We start from the raw sequence: 20,889 nt of genomic DNA, 5'->3' as shown, positions 1-20,889 counted from the left end.
AATGTAATTTGTTGTTCTGAGTGTGAAAGTGACAAGCATATCTCAGCTCTACATGCTGGTCCCGCCCCCTGGTCTCAGAAAAATGTTGTAAGCAGCCCCACACAGCACGGCAGAGAGGAAAAAGATTATTCTCTGACCTCAGTTGCCACTTCCACATGTACAGTACAAAGGTTTATGGTGACAGCTTTCCTAATAAATCATGTTCTAAGATCTGTCTGGTGAACATCCATCCAGAAGGCCACCCAGAGCTGAAGAGGAAAACGCATCATTCTGGATGACCAAAGTAACAGGTCTTTGGCCAGACCTGCCTTCTTTAAGCCAATGATGTATATCGCAGCGGTTGCTTACAGTACCTGAAGATAACAAATGCAACATAGATGTTGGCTTCATCTTCAGTAAGGCCAAGCTCACTCCACTCCTGAAATCACAGTTTCTAGACTTGAGTTATGTGCCGCCGTCCTAGCTAAAGAAATAGCAGAAGTAATCCTAGATGAAATTGACACTGAACTGGATGCCCTCACATTCTACGCTGAATAGCAAAGTGGTCCTGGGCTACATTCACAATTACTCCAAACGTTTCTATGTGTATGTCAACAACAGGGTGCATCGTATCAGAAGGTTGACTAGCCCAGAGCAGTGGAAGCATGTCCCTACTGACTGCACATGTTTAACTGGACCATCTTACATGATTAGGTCAGCAGAGCTAGAAACCTCTGACATCCTTTCAACTGGTTGACCCTAGATCTGATGTTGAGATCTGCCCTCAAGTTGCTTGCCATACCACTAGCATCTCCAAACGCAAGTTAGGCCCTAAGGGCATTGAGAGGTTCTCATCCTGAAAATTACTGACATGCAACAGCAAGCCTTGTGCATGTTGCTCAATCCTTTTAAAAAGACAACATCTGTAAGGGATGTCACAACTGCAACAAACCCTGCTCCATCGAAGACCTAGATCAGGCCAAAACCATTATTATTCACAGTCTGCTATACAATGCTTTCAAGAGGAATTGGAATGCACCAGAGTAGCTAAAGCCTTTCCCTAGTAATGTCAACTTTTCCATCTTTGTCCCTACATTAATGATTCAGGCTTACTGAGAGTTGGAGGATGCCTGTCCCAAGCAAATTTAGGTAAAGATTAAATCAATCCTCTCATAATCCCTGGACAAAGACACAACTACCCTGCTTATCCATCACCACCATGAGGAAATCCACCATCAGGGTTGGCACTTCACTGAGAGTGATTTAAAAGCAGCTGGTCTATTGATCATTGATGGACAATGACGTGTCAGCACCATACTCAGTCAATGTGTCAACTGCCGAAGACTACGTGGTAGGCTGAAACCCAAAAGATGTCTGACACACCTGCAGATCGCCTGAGCACTGATCCTCCCTTTTCCTTTGTTGGCTTGGATGTGTTTGGGCCAAGGATGATTAAAGCACGCCACACCAGTTGTGGGCTAGCAAGCAGTAAGCACTGGGCTATCCACACCGAAGTAATCGAGTAGATGGATTCCTCGAGCCTCAATGCCCTGCGACGGTTCTTGACACTAGTGACACTTCTTACTCATAACTGCTATAGTCCCTCTCTTCCAAAGGGAGTTTAACGAGAAAGATCTCTTTAGTTGGCAGTGGAAGCAAGTTCAAATCCTCAGTGACACCTTTTGGCACCACTGGAGGAAAGAGTATCTTCCATCTCTACAGAGTTGTGGGAAGTGGCAGAGCAAGAAGCCCTATCTTCAAGGAGACATGGTGATGTTAAGAGACAGTCAAGCGAAAAGGAACGACTGGCCCATGGGTGTCACTGTGAAGACCTTTCCTGGTTAGGATGGCAAAGTAAGGAAGACTGAAGTTGAGACAACAAGAGTCCCATAAAACAGCAATTCTCCACTTTCCAAAGAATGATAAGTAATATTGTAGTTCATACCTGCATAGTGTTAATGGTGGAATCCTTACAGATACCAGGTGGGGAGCGGTCTGACCCCAGCAGTTTTTTTTTCAGTTAATTTTTTAATTACTAGTTACCCCACATCTGACCACTAGACGGCAGTGTCAGGAATACCTTTTTGTAAAATTTTATAGTGGAAGAACCTTTTATTTCTTGCTAATGGGAAAGTGTCAAGAGATATTGTGGAGCAGTAAAAACATCTAAATTCATCTTCATTGTTTTCATTTTGAGGAAGCATTGTCTGTAAGTAAATCCAAACATTAAAAACGTAACTTGGAATTCAAAGATAATTTTGTGAAGATGATTGATTGATAGATAAATTAATGTATTTGGTTTTAACGACATGCTAGCTGTTACAGTATCGTCTAAATGTAATTAACTTGCCTTCTCTGGGGAACTAACTCCTAGTTGTCCTTGAATATCTTGTTTTATCAGTAATATGTATGTGAATACTTGAATATTTAGATTCAATGAGAACTATGTCTAGTATTATGTCTGTTTATTTTTCCATTTCAGTTTTACTTCTTTTCTAACTGCTGTAGACAAGAAGTGGTGATAATAAATCATTCTTTAATACTACAGTCATTGGAGCAAGGTTATCTATCTGCTAAGCTTAAGAAATGGGCAGTTGAGAGGGTAGAACAATGCATAAAGGTTCAAAGTAATATTTTTGGTTGAAACACATCAAAATATTTTATATCGTGTTAGAATGACAAAAGGGAAATATTACTATTTCGATATTGTGCTTTATTCTATATAATGCATAACAGGTATTTTCAAAACGGATTTAGCTGTATTTACAAAACTAACTGAACTTCATACAAACCCGATTCCAAAAAAGTTGGACACTGTACAATTGTGAAATAAAAACAGAATCAATGATGTGGAAGTTTCAAATTTCAATATTTTATTCAGAATATAACATACATGACATATCAATTGTTTAAACTGAGAAAATGTATCACTTTAAGGGAAAAATAAGTTGATTTTAAATTTCATGGTATCAACACATCTCAAAAAAGTTGGCCATGTTTGCCACTGTGTGGCATCCTCCCTTCTTTTTATAACAGACTGCAAACGTCTGGGGACTGAGGAGACAAGTTGCTCAAGTTTACGAATAGGAATGTTGTCCCATTCTTGTCTAATACAGGCTTCTAGTTGCTCAACTGTCTTAGGTCTTCTTTCTCGCACCTTCCTCTTTATGATGCACCAAATGTTTTCTATGGGTGAAAGATCTGGACTGCAGGCTGGCCATTTCAGTATTCCGGCCTTGACCCTTACGCACAGAGATTGTTACAGATTCTCTGAATCTTTGGATGATATAATGCACTGTAGATGATGATAACTTCAAACTCTTTGCAATTTTTCTCTGAGAAGCTCCTTTCTGATATTGCTCCACTATTTCCTCGCTGCAGCATTGGGGGAATTGGTGATCCTCTGCCCATCTTGACTTCTGAGAGACACTGCCTCTCTGAGAGGCTCTTTTCATACCCAATCATGTTGCCAATTGACATAATAAGTTGCAAATTGGTCCTCCAGCTGTTCCTTATCTGTACATTTAACTTTACATTTAACTTTTTTGGAATGTGTAGCTCTCATAAAATCCAAAATGAGCCAATATTTGGCATGACATTACAAAATGTCTCACTTTCAACATTCAATATGTTATATATATTCTATTGTGAATTAAATATAAGTTTATGAGATTTGTAAATTATTCCATTCCTTTTTTACTCACAATTTGTACAGTGTCCCAACTTTTTTGGAATCAGGTTTGTACTAATAGAAACTAATAGTAGTTATACTGAAAAGTAAATATAACTAACTAACTAACTAACCTAAGCCATTGGAAGAAGTCACATTTCAGATAAAAAATGTCACCTGAAGGATATTAATTCTCTGGGACCTGGTCAAGTGTTAAAGATTGGAGATAATTACATACATATTCAAATGCATATGCAGTACTATTATTGTAGATTAGTAATGTCTCATTGGCGTGGATCTTTCATTGTGAGAGGCAGACAGTGACCTGAGTAATGTCCATGGTTCCCCTATGGGTCTCACAGTCCCTCCATCCCATTGCCATCAGTAAGCCCCCCCCCCCATGTCCTCTGCAGTGCCTTTCCAACACCTCTGAAGGTTGCTCAAATTAGGCCAGTAAGATGTTTGAACTCCTTATCCTCTCTGTCTCTGTCTTTCTCCCTCTCTCGCACACGCTCTCTTTTTCTTACAACTCTCTCGCTCCCTTGTCACTTGATTTTTCTTCCTTGCTCTCTCTGTTGTACACACATGCATGCGCACACATGCTCACATACACGCTCATTATTTTTGTGCTTTCTGCTGCTACCGAAAATAGCTTGACCGACTAGAGCTGACTTGTTGAAGCAGTTTGAGACTGGCTAGGAGAGAGGATAGATGAGAAAGAAAGAGAGAAGGCCAGAAAGATAGAGAGAAAAAGAGACCAGAATTCATCACCCTGCACAGAGAGCAGGGAATGTTTCCCTATTCAACGGATCTGGGGGCAACTTGAATGAGTGCTAAAGGAGAAAAGGCTGTCCATCGGGGACAATAGGTTCACTGACTAATTAACTGATCTTTTTGTCCACCATTTCTCTTCCTTTGCACTTATACATCAAAAATATTAAAGGGAACACATAATTATCACAGTATAACACCAAGTCAATGTAAACTTCTGGGATATCAATATGTCCAGTTAGGAAGCACAAGTGATTGTGAATCAATGTCACCTGTTTTTGGTGCAAATGAAAGTGACAACAGGTGCACTGGAGAAGCAACAGCAAGACAACCCCCAAAAAGGGAATGGTTTTGCGGGAGGTGGTCAAAGACAATTGCTCTCTCCTTATGCTTCATGACTGATTCTTCTCTAGTTTTATGTATTGCTAGTGTCCTTGTCACTACTGGTAGCCTGATGCGGTACCTGCAGCCCATTCAGGTTGCAAAGGCAGTTTAGCTCCCCCAGAATGGCACATCAATACGTGCCATTGCAAGAAGGTTTGCTGTCTCTCCTAGCACAGACTCATGAGCATGGAGGAAATACCGGGTCGTTACATGAGGAGTGCTGGAAAGGGTTGTAGTAGGGCATCAACCCAGCAGAAGGATCGGTATCTGCTCCTTTGTGTGAGGAGGAACAGTAAGTGCACTGCCAGAGCCCTACAAAATGAACTCCAACAGGCTATTGTCATGAGGGTGGCATGAGGGCCCAACATCGTCTAGTGGGACCTGTGCTTGCAGCCCAGCACTGTGCAGCTTGATTGGCCTTTGCCAGATAACACCAGAATTGGCAGGTTCACCACTGGTTCCCTGTTCTCTTCACAGATGATAGCAGGTTCAACCGGAGCACGTGGGACAGATGTGAAAGAGTCTGGAGAAGCCTTGGTGATTGTTATGCTGCCTGCAACATCATCGAGCATGACCGGTTTTGGCGGTGGGTCAGTGATGGTCTGGGGAGGCATATCCTTGGAGGGTCGCCCAGTGTGTAGGCAGTTCCTGGATGATGAAGGCTTTGATGCCATTGACTGGCCCTCACGTTCCCCAGACCTGAATCCAATTGAGAACCTCTGGGACATTATGTATCGGGGCATCTGACACCACCAAGTAGTGCCACAGACTGTCCAGGAGCACCTTGATCCAGTTCTGGGTGGATATCCACCAGGACACCATTCGCCGTCTCATCAGGAGCATACCCAATCATTGTCGGGAGTGCACATTATGAGTTGCCGTGATTCACAGAACAGCCTCAAGTTGGAACGGCCTGTGATTTAAATTGTTTACTTTGATTTTCGGTGTGTTTGAATCCAGCCCTCAATCGGTTGGTGATTTTGGTTTCCATTGAGCGTTGTTACATCATTTTTCTTTCCTATGAATTACACAACATACAGTAAAGATTTTGATCTTTAATATAATTTGTTCATCGAGACCTGATAGGTGATTTAAGTGTTCCCTTAATGTTTTTGAGCAGTGTATTTAAAAAACTGTAATGTTGAAACAAACATCTGGAGGCTTAAATTAACCCCCCAAAATATTTCTTAAACGTGTTAAATAAATGGGCATTTATATATTTTATGCACCAGCAGATCTCCAAGTCTCACCTGGATTTCTTGCCCGTGAGACTGAGGAACCAGATACTGTAAGAAGACAATTGGCTTCACTAGGGAAGGCTGTTTCTCAGCATTTCCTCACAAAGAAGCAGAGAATTCTCCCCGTCTCATCCAACCATCTTTGTTCAGCACTAAGTCAATATTCGATATGCGATGGATACATTCTCACTAAATAATTAAAAGGTATGATGTGTTGGTATTCTGACATATTTGCACACACATTGTATTTAAGCATGCATTTGAAAAGAGATGGTCTGGTTTTCTGACCCGTATGAGGGCAGTAAAGTTTGAACTGTTCTTCATTCATCCAGGAAGGTAAATGTCATATGATACAGTTTCTCTGATTTCAGTTTGTCCTTTAACATTGCTGACTGCACTTTCTCTGTAATTCAATCATGGGTTTACCACACCATTGATCAAACTTTAATGAGACTGCTTATGCATCAAGCCGATGTATTACAGCACATGGGAAGCCCCTTCTGCAATTGTATCCTAAGCCAGTCGATGGAATTAGTGCTGCTGTGGATTTTACTCTGCTATGTGAATACTTAAGATCTTTATAGGACTTACATCTTATTATCTCACTTTTTTTATGTGCACAATCAATCAAAAAGTATTTAACAAAGCACTTTTTTATAGCAGCAGCAAGTGCCTTTAAAGATACCCTGCCTGGAACCCAGGAAGAGGCAAAGCAAATAGATAGCAAAACCTTCCAAGAAAGGCTAGAGGAGTGAGGGTGGCCAATCCTCTTCAGGCCGTAACTGCGGCACATTGTAAGCATACATGATTAATTGGGTCAGATCAATGTTCAAGATGTTGAAACATTATAGACAAATGGCAAGGTAAAAAATTACCACAGTGGTTGGAGGGGGCAACTACTTTTTCAGAGGTCAAGTAGGTCTGGTAGAAATGGAGGGAGGGATGATGGGAGACAGAGGGGGGAGGGAGAATTTGTTAAAACAGGTAACTCCTATCTTCCAAAATAGACAGAGTAGGTCCGGGAGGAAAGGAGGGAGGGAGGAACAGAGAGAGGCAATCGAGTGAAACAGGTAACTTCTATTTTTCCAAAATAGCCAGAGTAGGTCCAATAAAAAGGGAGGGAGAAAGAGGGACAGAAAGCATGTACAGCAAAGCAAGTAAGCATATTATAAGTGAAAATAGACAAAGCTTGTCTATAACAGTCTGGAAAAACCGCATAGATCTGGGGTTGTGCAGGCACAGTGGCTCTCATCAAACATATTAATCTGCCCCTGAAGCAGTCCAGTTTATCTTCTGGATGTATTGATCAGTACTTACACAGGGTTTTGTTTATGTTACTCTGATCTGAACCAGTTGGTGCATGACTGTGTTTTACTATCACTATAGGATGAGAGGGAGTTCTCTAACTGCTGTATGTTTAGAGAACTCTGTATTCTCTTAGAGACACCTTTTCTCATTCAAAAGTCCTATTTATTCAGTATTTAGTCTGTTTAGTAGCGCAGGTAAGAGCAATAAATACAGAAAATGTTCCAGCATTCTACAGTGGAATGTTTGCTCAAACTAGCTGAATTTCAGGCAAGTTTTGACAAAGGCAGTAGAAACTGTGTATTTGGGGGCTATTCACACTAGAATACCATAGATAAAACGTAAATGACAAGGAGAACAAATTATCCATTTTAGATTAATGAAACTAAACAACCTACATATTTAGGTAAAAGAAGAGGAGCTGTAGCTCTCCACAATGTTCATTCCAGAAAATGTACACTCACCTAAAGGATTATTGGGAACACCATACTAATACTGTGTTTGACCCCCTTTCGCCTTCAGAACTGCCTTAATTCTACATGGCATTGATTCAACAAGGTGCTGAAAGCATTCTTTAGAAATGTTGGCCCATATTGATAGGATAGCATCTTGCAATTGGAGATTTGTGGGATGCACATCCAGGGCACGAAGCTCCCGTTCCACCACATCCAAAAGATGCTCTATTGGGTTGAGATCTGGTGACTGTGGGGGCCATTTCAGTACAGTGAACTCATTGTCATGTTCAAGAAACCAATTTGAAATGATTCGAGCTTTGTGACATGATGCATTATCCTGCTGGAAGTAGCCATTCAGAGGATGGGTACATGGTGGTCATAAAGGGATGGACATGGTCAGAAACAATGCTCAGGTAGGCCGTGGCATTTAAACCATGCCCAATTGGCACTGAGGGGCCTAAAGTGTTCCAAGAAAACATCCCCCACACCATTACACCACCACCACCAGCCTGCACAGTGGTAACAAATTCTGACTCTACCATCTGAATGTCTCAACAGAAATCGAGACTCATCAGACCAGGCAACATTCTTCCAGTCTTCAACTGTCCAATTTTGGTGAGCTTGTGCAAATTGTAGCCTCTTTTTCCTATTTGTAGTGGAGATGAGTGGGGTCTTCTGCTGTTGTAGCCCATCCGCCTCAAGGTTGTGCGTGTTGTGGCTTCACAAATGCTTTGCTGCATACCTCGGTTGGTACAATTGGTTATTTCAGTCAAAGTTGCTCTTCTATCAGCTTGAATCAGTCGGCCCATTCTCCTCTGACCTCTAGCATCAACAAGGCATTTTCGCCCACAGGACTGTGGCATACTGGATGTTTTTCCCTTTTCACACCATTCTTTGTTAAACCCTAGAAATGATTGTGCTTGAAAATCCCAGTAACTGAGCAGATTGTGAAATACTCAGACTGGCCCGTCTGGCACCAACAACCATGCCACGCTCAAAATTGCTTAAATCACCTTTCTTTCCTATTCTGACATTCAGTTTGGAGTTCAGGAGATTGTCTTAACCAGGAACACACCCCTAAATGCATTGAAGCAACTGCCATGTGATTGGTTGATTAGATAATTGCATAAATGAGAAATTGAACAGGTGTTCCTAATAATCCTTTAGGTGAGTGTATATGCGGGCAGCTAAATTAAGTATCAGAATCACAGCCGATTTGGAGATGGCAAAGCAGATGATAAAACTTTGATAACATGTTTTCTTCCTTTGTATTTCATCTATTATTCTCTCTTTCCTGTATGACCCCAGTGGATGGCTACAAATACAAATCCTTTACCCTGTCCAGGCAGGCAGATGAAACTGTGCTGATGTAAGGAAACAAACAGGGTGTGCTTGCAGATCCGCATGAAACAAAGACAGCGATTCAGCAGCTTTTTGAGGGATGTCCGGGCTCACTAAATCATTTCATGTGACATCATAGACTATGATGGCAATACAGTTTTTTTTTTTTGCCGTTCCCCTCTATTGTTAAAGACACCAGCTGGTTGCAATTTATGGTTTTACATTTAGTGTCTAAAGTACAAAAGCAGTGTTAGAGAATTCCAATTAGCCGATGCATGCAGCATTTCCCAAACCTTTAGTCAGCTTATATTTCGGAAACTGACCAAAGTAAATTTACCTTTCAGTAATTTAGCTGACATTTATTCAGAGCTACTTAATGGATTGCAAACATTTAGTACCCATAGTACTTTACACTTCTTCATATGCTGAGCATGAGTACTTGGCAGAGGTGAGCTCCAGTACTTCCAATGACGTGCATTTAAAATGTTACATACAACAAGCAATATTTTGCATTGAATTTATAATTGGGTGCTTCAATCTATGGTTACTAACGATATTCAAGTTCATAGACCTTGACGCGTTTGTAAATTCACATTAGACACTGCCCTGAAATATGAGCTCTGTAGTTAGAGCACCATAGAGTGCTCTGTATTTATAAATTTACCAAAGTCCCAGAACAGACTGACGAGTGAATGCGAGGTAACAGGTAGCTGCAGAAGCACAAAAATGGCCTGACAGAACAAATAGCAGGAAAAGGTAATACATCAATTAAAACAACAAATAGTACTCCAACTTTATCGTGTTGGTCAGTACAGTATATACAGGTGCTGGTCATAAAATTTGAATATCATCAAAAACTTGATTTATTTCAGTAATTCCATTCAAAAAGTGAAACTTGTATATTATATTCATTTATTACACACAGACTGATATATTTCAAATGTTTATTTCTTTTAATTGTGATGTTTATAACTGACAACTAAAGAAAATCCCAAATTTAGTATCTCAGAAAATTTGAATATTACTTAAGACCAATACAAAAAAATGATTTTTAGAAATGTTGGCCAACTGAAAAGTATGAACATGAAAAGTATGAGCATGTACAGCACTCAATACTTAGTTGGGGAACCTTTTGCCTGAATTACTGCAGCAAGGCAGCATGGCATGGAGTCAATCAGTCTGTGGCACTGCTCAGGTGTTATGAGAGCCCAGGTTGCTCTGATAGTGGCCTTCAGCTCTTCTGCATTGTTGGGTCTGGCGTATCGCATCTTCCTCTTCACAATACCCCATAGATTTTCTATAGGGTTACGGTCGGGCGAGTTTGCTGGCCAATTAAGAACAGGGATACCATGGTCCTTAAACCAGGTACTGGTAGCTTTGGCACTGTGTGCAGGTGCCAAGTCCTGTTGGAAAATGAAATCTGCATCTCCATAAAGTTGGTCAGCAGCAGGAAGCATGAAGTGCTCTAAAACTTCCTGTAGATGGCTGCGTTGACCTTGGACCTCAGAAAACACAGTGGACCAACACCAGCAGATGACATGGCACCCCAAACCATCACTGACTGTGGAAACTTTACACTGGACTTCAAGCCATGTGGATTCTGTGCCTCTCCTCTCTTCCTCCAGACTCTGGGACCTTGATTTCCAAAGAAAATGCAAAATGTCCTTTCACCATATAACTCAGCAGCAGTCCAGTTCTTTTTGTCTTCAGCCCAGGCGAGACGCTTCTGATGCTGTGTCTTGTTCAAGAGTGGCTTTACACAAGGAATGCGACAGCTGAAACCCATGTCTTGCATACGACTGTGCGTGGTGGATCTTGAAGCACTGACTCCAGCTGCAATCCACTCTTTGTGAATCTCCCCCATATTTTTGAATGGGTTTTGTTTCACAATTCTCTCCAGGGTGCGGTTATCCCTATTGCTTGTACACTTTTTTCTACATCTTTTCCTTCCCTTCTATTAATGTGCTTAGACAGCCAGCCTCTTTAGCTATGACCTTTTGTGTCTTGCCCTCCTTGTGCAAGGTGTCAATGGTCATCTTTTGGACTGCTGTCAAGTCAGCAGTCTTCCCCATGATTGTGTTGCCTACAGAACTAGACTGAGAGACCATTTAAAGGCCTTTGCAGGTGTTTTGGGTTAATTAGCTGATTAGAGTGTGGCACCAGGTGTCTTCAATATTGAACCTTTTCACAATATTCTAATTTTCTGAGATACTGAATTTAGGGTTTTCATTAGTTGTCCGTTATAATCATCAAAATTAAAAGAAATAAACACTTGAAATATATCAGTCTGGGTGGAATGAATGTATACATTTTACAAGTTTCACTCTTTGAAAGGAATTACTGAAATAAATCAACTTTTTGATGATATTCAAATTTTATGACCAGCACCTGTAGAGTGAAAAAGATCAGTAAGTCCCCAGCTAACTGCTAAATGTAATTATATGGAAAGTTTTAGTTAAATAATGCAAATGTAAGTATACAGTAGCTGTATATACTTATACAAATAGCTATCTCAGTAGCCATTCAAAGAGATGTGGTATTCTATGTAAAAAACTGAAGTTAGCTAACTAAGGAAGCAAATAATACTCTCTTTTAGGTAGCTGTGTTAATGTTAGCTACCTTTTGAGGTGGTTTGATGAGGATAGATTGTTGAACTCCACAGTCAAGATGGAAAAATAAATGTAAACAGTAAGATGAGGAAGTTGACTATTTCTGAAGGTAAAATACAGTTGTTAGCTAACTTACCTCCAAAGATATTTCACTTTTTCATTATTATCTAGCTGTAACACTAGCTAAATAACCAACTTACAGTTTATTTGGGTGGATTATTGTATTAAATATGATAAATGTAAATGACAAAATATCTGGTTAATTTAATCTTTATTTATAATTGTATAGTTATCCTATATTTTGCCCATGACAAATGGTGTGTGGTGTTTTTAATCCTGTCTCACCCAGACATTTGAATGCCCTTGACTACCTTAAAATACAGGGCTCCCCCACTGCAAAATGTAACCACTGATTAACCATTGATTAGGGGTCAATCTGGATGAGAGGTCATGCTGTTTCCAGAATGTAAAGCACATTAAACATTACAGTGCCTTCATAAAGTATTGAGGTCCCTTCACTTTGTCCCCATTTTGTTGAGATATTAACTTACAGAATACATAAATATACTGTGTTTATTTGACATCTAAATACACACATTACCCCATAATGACAAGTGAAAACACCTATTTTTATTGTTGGAAGTAAAAAACATAAATATATAATGTACGTAACTATCGCCACACTTTGCTCAGATGCATCCTGTGTTATATGAATATCACTGAGATGTCTCCATAAGTTGATTGGAGTCGACTTAAATTGACTGGACAAGATTTAGAAAGGCACACACCTGTCTGTGTAAGGTCCCACACCTCAGAGTGCTTGTCAGAGCAAAATGCAAGCCTCTGTTGAGGCACAAATCTGTGGAAGCCATCTGGCCGAAGTAAGTAAACCAACTGTACCTCTCAGGAATTACGTTAATATACAACTAATAACCCGCGATTACTTTCTGTGTGAACATAAAACAGTGCAATTACGTTTGCTATCAATATATCGCTACTGTTATTGTCCTTAATGACTCACTATTGCGTTGCTTCTTAACGTTTCTCTGTTATGTTGGCCCCGTTACGAATAACATTTACGGTTAACGGTTAACAGTTAAGGGTTAGATTACGTTTAAGGTAAGGCATCCCATAAGGCATTACACTACTGAGATTTGGGTTAGGATTAAGTTTAAGGTTACAAAAACAGAAAACGTCTGTCTGAACAACACAAGAACAACATTTCTTTCTTGCCTCTTGCCAGAATCAAATCACAACCAACTTTCTTTTCATGAAAAAGTTGGTTGTGAAAGACCCACCCACCACCCCCGACTCCAATGCCTATACAAACAGCCACTCTTATTAATTATATGTTTATATCTGCCCTTGGTCGCCGTTTCCAATAGTAGAGAAATGATGACACTAAACTTAATCGTGAGTCATTACAGACCAATAGCACTGGGAAATGTTGACATTGAATGTAATAGCACTGCTGATATGTTCATACTGAACGGAATAACTGTTTACAAGTTCGGTTGAAGTAAATAGCCAAAAACGGCGTTGTCTAGGGACGTGACCAAAAACCGAATGGCCACCAACAGAGCTTCAGCGTTTCTCTGTGCAAAGATGGGAGAACCTTCCAGAAGCACAACCATCTCTGCCTCATTTCATTAATCAGGCCTTTATGGTAGTGGCTAGATGGAAGGCCAATCCTGTGTAAAAGACATGACAGATTATCTAGCCTGATGAGTCCAAAATCCAACTATTAGGCCTGAATGACATATGTCGAAGTGATATATAAATAAATTGGCACACATTTCTAAAAACTTTTTCTCGTTTTCTTGCATGTAGATTTATGGGGGGAAAAGATTATAAATTAATGAGGTTTAAAACACAACAAAGGATGGAGAAAGTGCAAAAATCTGAATCCTTTACAATGGTATTTTATATGTACGTCCTTCAAAGAAAAGTGTTGCAAAATATTCCACTATGTACACGTATTAAGTCTCATCTAAGTTTGCACGAGATGCAAAGTCCATGATGTAGAATCTTCTGGGAGGGACCATTTGATCTTCTTTTTTTCACCACTTCTAAAACAAAGCATTCTAATGAGATGTCCAAGTGAGACTGACAATCGTACTGCCGTCTCACTACCCTCAACAAACTAGGCCTAAACAACAACAGGTGAGCACCGGTTTAACCAGTACATTGTCTATCACTGGTGTGGTGGTGCAGGTTTGCACAGACACACGCGAATGAACGAGCGACTGTATTGAGAGGATCCCCAATTTCACTGCATACATGATTGTAGGGCATGACAAAATTCCATTTCATGAGTCATCAAGCAGTCTCCCATCTCAAACAGGAGAGACAGGGGGAGTGTGGTGAAGTTCAGAGGGATATCAGTGCTTTCCCCAAGCAGCCGCACCGCCACTTCATCCTGGTCCCATTGATTCAGAAGGATATTTCCCCACTCTTATGCCTTTGACCAGGGAAATAATCAGCAATTGACCTCCACCATTTTGTAAACCCTCCCTTTGAACTGCATGCATTATGGTAACATTGCGTCATTCCCTTTAGTTCATCCACATGTGTTTTAACCCGTAAAACCAAAGACTTTCCCCCATGTCTCTGACCAAATGGGCCCAAAATAGCTCCTCTTTGATTCATGAAGCAGAGTTGTCTCATCACTATCAGCTCTGGAAGCTATCTCCCTATCGTCCCTAATGATGTGGCCAACTCAGCATTTTTCCCTAGACGACTGTGTGTGAGCGTGCGTGCGAGCGTGCGTGCATGTGAGTGTGCGTGTATGTGAGCGCGCGCGTGAGAGTGAGTGCTGCAGCTCCTCTGAATCACCTCTGCTGTGCCAAGACAAGGCAGACCCCACTGCATTTAAACTAGGAGAGTCACAGTTTAGGAGGTCGCACACATACCGTGCCCCAGAGGACCGACCAACCCAAAACATCACCTGAAAATACACCAGCCCCATGGCTTCATAGAAATGCATTCACTTCTCATCTTGGATCCATCCCAATATAATCATCTTAATCTTCAAGGGTCATATAGATGTTCATTCCATATGCTAAAAGTGCATGAGAAAAGTAGGTGTATGAGGATTATGGTCTTGTTCAGTTGACCAGTCATGGGGCCTAAATACTGCTGCATTTTCACTGACCTCCACTTCACCTGACAACCAGTGCGCTTGAGAAAATGTTTATTCGAGATCATGACAAATCTATTTGTGTTGAATATGCAGTTAGTGGATTCAATTATGATGTAACGCCAAGCTATGGTACAACTAGTAAAAGGGGCAAATGTGGTTAATTTGTTATGAGAAACCTACCACTGACCAGTAAGAGCATTACTTAACATCCATGACAGTTCTGTGAGCAGCTGTTTAATGTATGGGCCCTTCCCAAATAGCTTGTTCAGCAGAATTGACCTTGCATGCCCCGTCAAAGCGGTGTACTTGTGTACTGGACTGTTCTTTTCATGATGTTACCTCAATGCTTTGATCATCTTATTCCATTCACCAGCAGGCTTCCATCTACTACTGGAAAGATGGTAATTACATGAGCTTGTATCACACTCCATGGAAAAAGATTAATAATAACTGCTAGGAAATAAAAATAACAATATCGAAAAAGTCATTTAGAAAACATTGAATTGACTCAAAAACACTGATTACTCCAAGCGTAATTTAACCAGCCTACCTGAAGTGGATAGAATATGTGGTGGATATACGATTGTTTTAATATTTTCTGAGGTGGGAAATAGCCCCCTTCCCAAGTTCTACTCTCTCACACACAGTTGGTAGTATTATGTAACCTGATACTGCAGCACCGTACGAAACTACGCATTAGCACTTGACTTAACGCTGAGACAGAAAAGTTCCTCTCCAGAAGCCTCTCTCTGCCTGCGGAATATGTATAAAAACCAGAGGACATTTCAACTGACATCATTATCTGATGCTTCAGTTTTCCTGAGGCTTTCTCTTTCACTCTGCAGTCCTCTCTAAATAGACAAATCTTGCAATGAGGCTTGGCACTGCTAAGACAAAATGACAAAACCAGTACAGTCACCACTGATCAACAATCATGTGCAGTAGAAAAGCCCATCTTACCTGTATGGAAGCTGCGATCTACTAAAAAAGATAGAAAGAGGGACTTCTGTCCGTAGTACCTGCAGGACACTTGAGATATGGTCTTAGAAGAACAAAAAAGTGCAATCTTGAAGATAAATAGTGGTTTTTGGTTTATCCCTTCTGGAAAAAGACAAGCCTTTGTAACTGCTCAGTCCCTGCAGTCACCCCTGGGGTTCCCTTCACGAAAGCACTCTTTAAACACTCTCACACACAGGCTCATATAAAATAGTATTTATGGGGCCTGTGGTGCTCAGTTTATCAGATCTGGGGGAAATGAAAAGATACAGACGCATATTAACATTCTCACTCTGCAAATCAGCACAAGCATCAGTGCTTGCTTTTCCACTGCTGTATTTCCCGGCATTGCCGCCTCATTGGCTGAAGAGCTACTCAATAAAAATCCTCCTTGTCATCAATTGGGTGGGGGGCTTTCTATGGCGCACTCCCTCCTCCTACTCTCTCTCTCTCATTTTCTCTTTCTGTGACTCTCTCTCTACAGTACACATAGAGGGGAATGCTGAGCTTTGAAAAATAGACGCAGGGTGAAAGGGAGGGTGGGGGGGAAGGAGGGATGGGGCTGAGAGAAAGGGTGAGGGAGGGAGAGAGGACAAAGTGAGGGAGAGAGGAAGACTGAGAGCAGGGAAAATGCTGTGAGGACATACTGTACATGGCATGTCGACTGCTACGAAGCGGGGCTTGAGACCGGCTGAAGATACTGCTGTCCCCACCCCGCATCGTCTCTATGCAGGACCAGAGTGCAGTGTGGTGTGTGAAGCGGGAGAGGTGGGAGGAGGGGAGGACGGGAGACAGGGAGGGAACAAGGTGTTGCCAATCTGCTGGGGTTGGCTCTGCTGCAGCAGAGCATTCAGGAAGTTCCTTCAGCAGTAGTTGCTGTGACGCTACAACATACTGCTAGGAAAAGGGGCTCTCTACTGTCTTGTTATTCATCCTTCTTTTGCGTAGCTGATATGCACAGAGTGAATAATTTAAGATGCAAAAGGAAGATGGTATAAGGTATAAGGGTAACACAGTTCAATGGAGCCTGCACACTCCGGGTCGATGCAAAGCGTATAACCCAGCCGACCAGCTTGACCATTTTTGCAAGACACTACCGATGAGCTACAAAGTATGACTTATAGTATGACAAACATACAATGTATACGAGGAGATTACAGTGTATAACATTTGATAAGGATACATTATGATAGGCAATGGAGAACTGTGAATAGTGGTCTTTCGCTGTATCTATAATACATTTTCTTCATATGCGTTGTTTGTAAAAATGCCTGCATATGCAGACATGAGGTCATGCATACTGTATCATAAGCATCACACTGTATTCCAATCAAGTATGTACTGTGCTTTGTGATATTTGCAACATCCTTTCTGCTCAAGTCAGATCAGTGCAGAATTAATGGACTTAATTAATTTAATTGATTGAAGTCCTATTCCACCATTGCAAATCAATGAATAACGTCTGTTGCTAACCTTGCTGGCTGGACAGGCAGTGCTATCCTGGATCACGTGCACTGCAGTGGTTCTGGGAGTCTGGGGCATATCCGCCCTGGTCTATGTGCCACCACACAGATCAGTAGCTAATTCAGAGGGGATGCTGTACATTAGATATTTATTGATAACTGGCATGTTAGTTCTTAGTCTTCTACTATATACCTTCAAGCATATAGTACTGCTTGAAGGTATGTGAACCCCTCATGTAATGAAATATATTTTTCTTAGTGTTCATTAGGGCTGCAAATAACTATTTTGATAATCAATGAATCTATCAATTACTACTTTGTTTAAACAAAAACAAAAAACACACATTCCAGAAATAAATGCTATAGTTTTATTGAATACCAATGATGGTTTTCAGTGTTTTTCTTCTCCATTTACAATGTCTATTAATACAAGTGTAGGCAGTAATTATAAAACAAATAAAATAACTTAAGGGTTATCATATCATTTTCAAGACTGTTGGAAAAGCATTCCAGAGTATCATGAAGCTGGTTGAAAGACTTTTGACTGATACTCTAAATGTTAACGGAAATTGTAATCTATTTAAATGCCTCAATGTTTCTGTTGTGAAGAAATATAGAATTCACATAATTTGAAAAGAATGGGTTAATTAATCAGTAAAGCCATGAATTGTTAGCTAGCCGCAGCTGCTCAACAATACACAAACTCAATGTAAATCATCAGTCAGTTGGTGAAAAACGTGACATTAACGTTCACTCAGCCATGCATGCAATATTTCCCAATTAATAACGTAACTCTATTAATATAAATGATAATGATTGACAAATGTGTATTATATTAACTTGCCATGTTGAGCTTTTCTCCTGTCACGTGTGTGAAGGTGGCAGGTTTTGTTTGTGCTGCTATCATTTTATAGATATTCAAGAATATTTTATAGGTCATTGTGAGGTCCCTCAGCCCCCCACCTTGCTCCAAATTCAACCAAAATAGTCTTGTTTGTTTTTGCTCTGTTTGTGCCGTTAAATGTTTAGTTTGTGCTGCTTCAGTGTTTTATATATTAGACATTTAATCGTAGGCAATGGTGTCACTCAACCCCCCGACATGCCCCAAACTGGCTCGGAATAGGCTCAATCATTTTTGCTCCATTTGTGCTGGTTTGTGCCATTACAATTTTTGTTTGTGCTGCTATCCTTTTATATATATTAAATAATATTTTATAGGTAATTCTGAGGTAATTTAGCCCCCTCAGCAAATTCCAAATTCACCCAAAATATCCTTGTTTGTTTCTGGTTCATTTGTGCTGATTTGTGCCATTAAAAGTTTTGTTTGTGCTGATGTGGCATTTAATTTTAGGTGATTGCGTCACTAGCCCCCTAACCTGCTCCAAATTGCCTCAAAATAGGCCCATTCAGTTGTGCTCTGTTTGTGCCGGTAAACGTTTTGTTTGTGCTGCTACAGTTTTAGGTACATAACCTACATTCCAAGTGGATGGCACACTGGCTTTACCATCTTTCCACAAAAGCTGTCATTATTGGTAAGAAAGACAAAACCTTTACTGGCACTAACGTAGCACAAGCAATTGCACCAATTTTGAGTAAATTTGGCCTATAAAATATTCTTTAATATCTAAATAATGATATCAGCACAAACAAAAATGTTTACGTCACAAACCAGCACAAACGATCAAGCCTGTTTAGCGTTGGGTGGGCGACTGTCTTTACGCAGGTAAAATACCTAATTTGTGCTGCTGTCATATTTATTGATATTATTCCTAAATAATATTTTATAGATAATTCACTCAGCCCCCCAAGTCACTCAGCCCCCCAACATGTTCCAAATTCACTCCAAATAGACTCAATAGCTCAGTTTGTGCCGGTTAAAGTTACATTTTTGTGACTGTCTTTCTTACCAGTACAGTTGAACAAGTAATGACAGAGCTATAGTGGAAAGAGAACAACGCCAATGCGCTATCCAGTAGAAAAGCAGGTTATGTAGCATAAACTGTAGCAAAACAAACAAAACTTTTACCGGCACTAACGAAGCACAAACAAGCGGGACAATTTTGGTTGACTTTGGAGCACGTTGGGGGGCTGAGTGGCCTCAGAATGACTTAAAAATGACAGCAGCACAAACAAAAATGTTAACAGCACAAACACACATAAATGAATGAGCCTATATTGACACAATTTGGAGAATGGTGTGGGGCTGAGTGATGTCATCACCTATAATCAGGGTTGGGTAGGTTACTTTTTAAATGTAATCAGTTAGTTACAGGTTACCTGTCCACATTTGTAATCAGTAACGTCACTTTTTGATCACTCAAACTCAGGGACGTAATCTGATTACTTTGAATTACTTTTAGATAATTTTCATATTAAGAGGCACTGGAAAACAAATAGGAATAGCCTATAGCCTATTTAACACCTTTTGCGGGATCAATTAATGTTAGAGTTCACATAGTTGACAAAAAATGGAATTCGCATTTTACCTTATGGGTTAGTCTACAGTGTCTTTGGAAATGGGTTTCTAAACCATTGCTTTTTACTTCAATATGATTGGGCTACATCTCTACATAACAAGCTAAAGGTCTGTCAGATATTCAGTCATTCCAATTAATCCAATAAACCTTGTTCTTCCAGAATCTGACTATTTATCCAAACAGAACCCAAAATCGAATGATGCTTAAGCCTCTTCTGTTATTTGTTTTATTCATATTTTTAATTGCTTCAAAACATTGTTGAAAAATAAATGGCATTTACTCGAAAAGGGTATTGACATTGTTGTATATAAAAATAAAGATATCCGTAGCGTTTTGCACATAAACTAAATCTGCAGCAGTCTGACGATTTGCTCCACAGCCAACATTGTCAAAATGTGGCATTAATCCCCGGCACGCGAATGCACAGCCACCAGTGATGGATTTACAAAACGTTTTTCTGGGTTTTGGGGTGTTCTTTTGTGTCTCTGGTGCTTCAACACACATACAAACTGTGTGAGCTGTTAGAAAACTCCTCGGACTGTGACGTCACAGTCTGAAAAATTTGAATATTCCCACCCTCCACTCCCTCCCAACAGAGCATACCTAATGTCTCCACTGTCTATAGGCTCCACCCACCAGGTACAGCAGTAACTTCTCTGATATCCTCCATGTTGTTACTGATTCAGAAGCACCATGTCGAAGCACCACTTCAACTGTGCTGTTGTTGGCTGTAAAGAGGAGCACATAACACTCCATCGCGTCCCAGCCGCAGAGGACAGAAGAGCGGCATGGAATTCATTTTTGAAGGCAATGTCCCTGCTACAGTTGTCAAAAAATTGTCGGTTTGTGCTAACCACTTTGAGACCGAGTGTTTCTCCAACTTCGGTCAGTACAAGGCAGGATTAGCCAAGAAAATTTTGCTAAAAGAGTGCGCAATTCCAACTTTGCGTGGAATACCTGCAGACGAGGGACATGTAAGTTCCATACAATTAGCTGTCTTTATTTTGCAATTCTACACAAACTAACCAAGAAGTGTTTTGGCAAACTAACATTTTAGCT

General features: G+C 40.5%; 1 protein-coding gene across 2 annotated transcripts in view; it reads right to left on the bottom strand.

The window, feature by feature from the left end:
- The window catches only part of LOC105027256 (synaptotagmin-2), a 78,014-nt gene extending 61,780 nt beyond the window's left edge, over positions 1–16,234 (bottom strand). The window contains exon 1 of one of the 2 annotated variants that reach the window (XM_010899265.4): positions 15,855–16,234. The gene's annotated coding sequence lies outside the window, so the exon portion shown is untranslated. The remainder of the gene's footprint in view (positions 1–15,854) is intronic. The other variant, XM_010899267.4, reaches the window with a different exon arrangement.
- Positions 16,235–20,889: the final 4,655 nt, after the last annotated feature.

This window comes from Esox lucius, chromosome 17 (assembly GCF_011004845.1).
Source record: "Esox lucius isolate fEsoLuc1 chromosome 17, fEsoLuc1.pri, whole genome shotgun sequence".
Classification (NCBI taxonomy): domain Eukaryota; kingdom Metazoa; phylum Chordata; class Actinopteri; order Esociformes; family Esocidae; genus Esox; species Esox lucius.
Note: the sequence above shows the minus strand (reverse complement) of the source record. Positions and strands in the feature narration are given on the sequence as shown.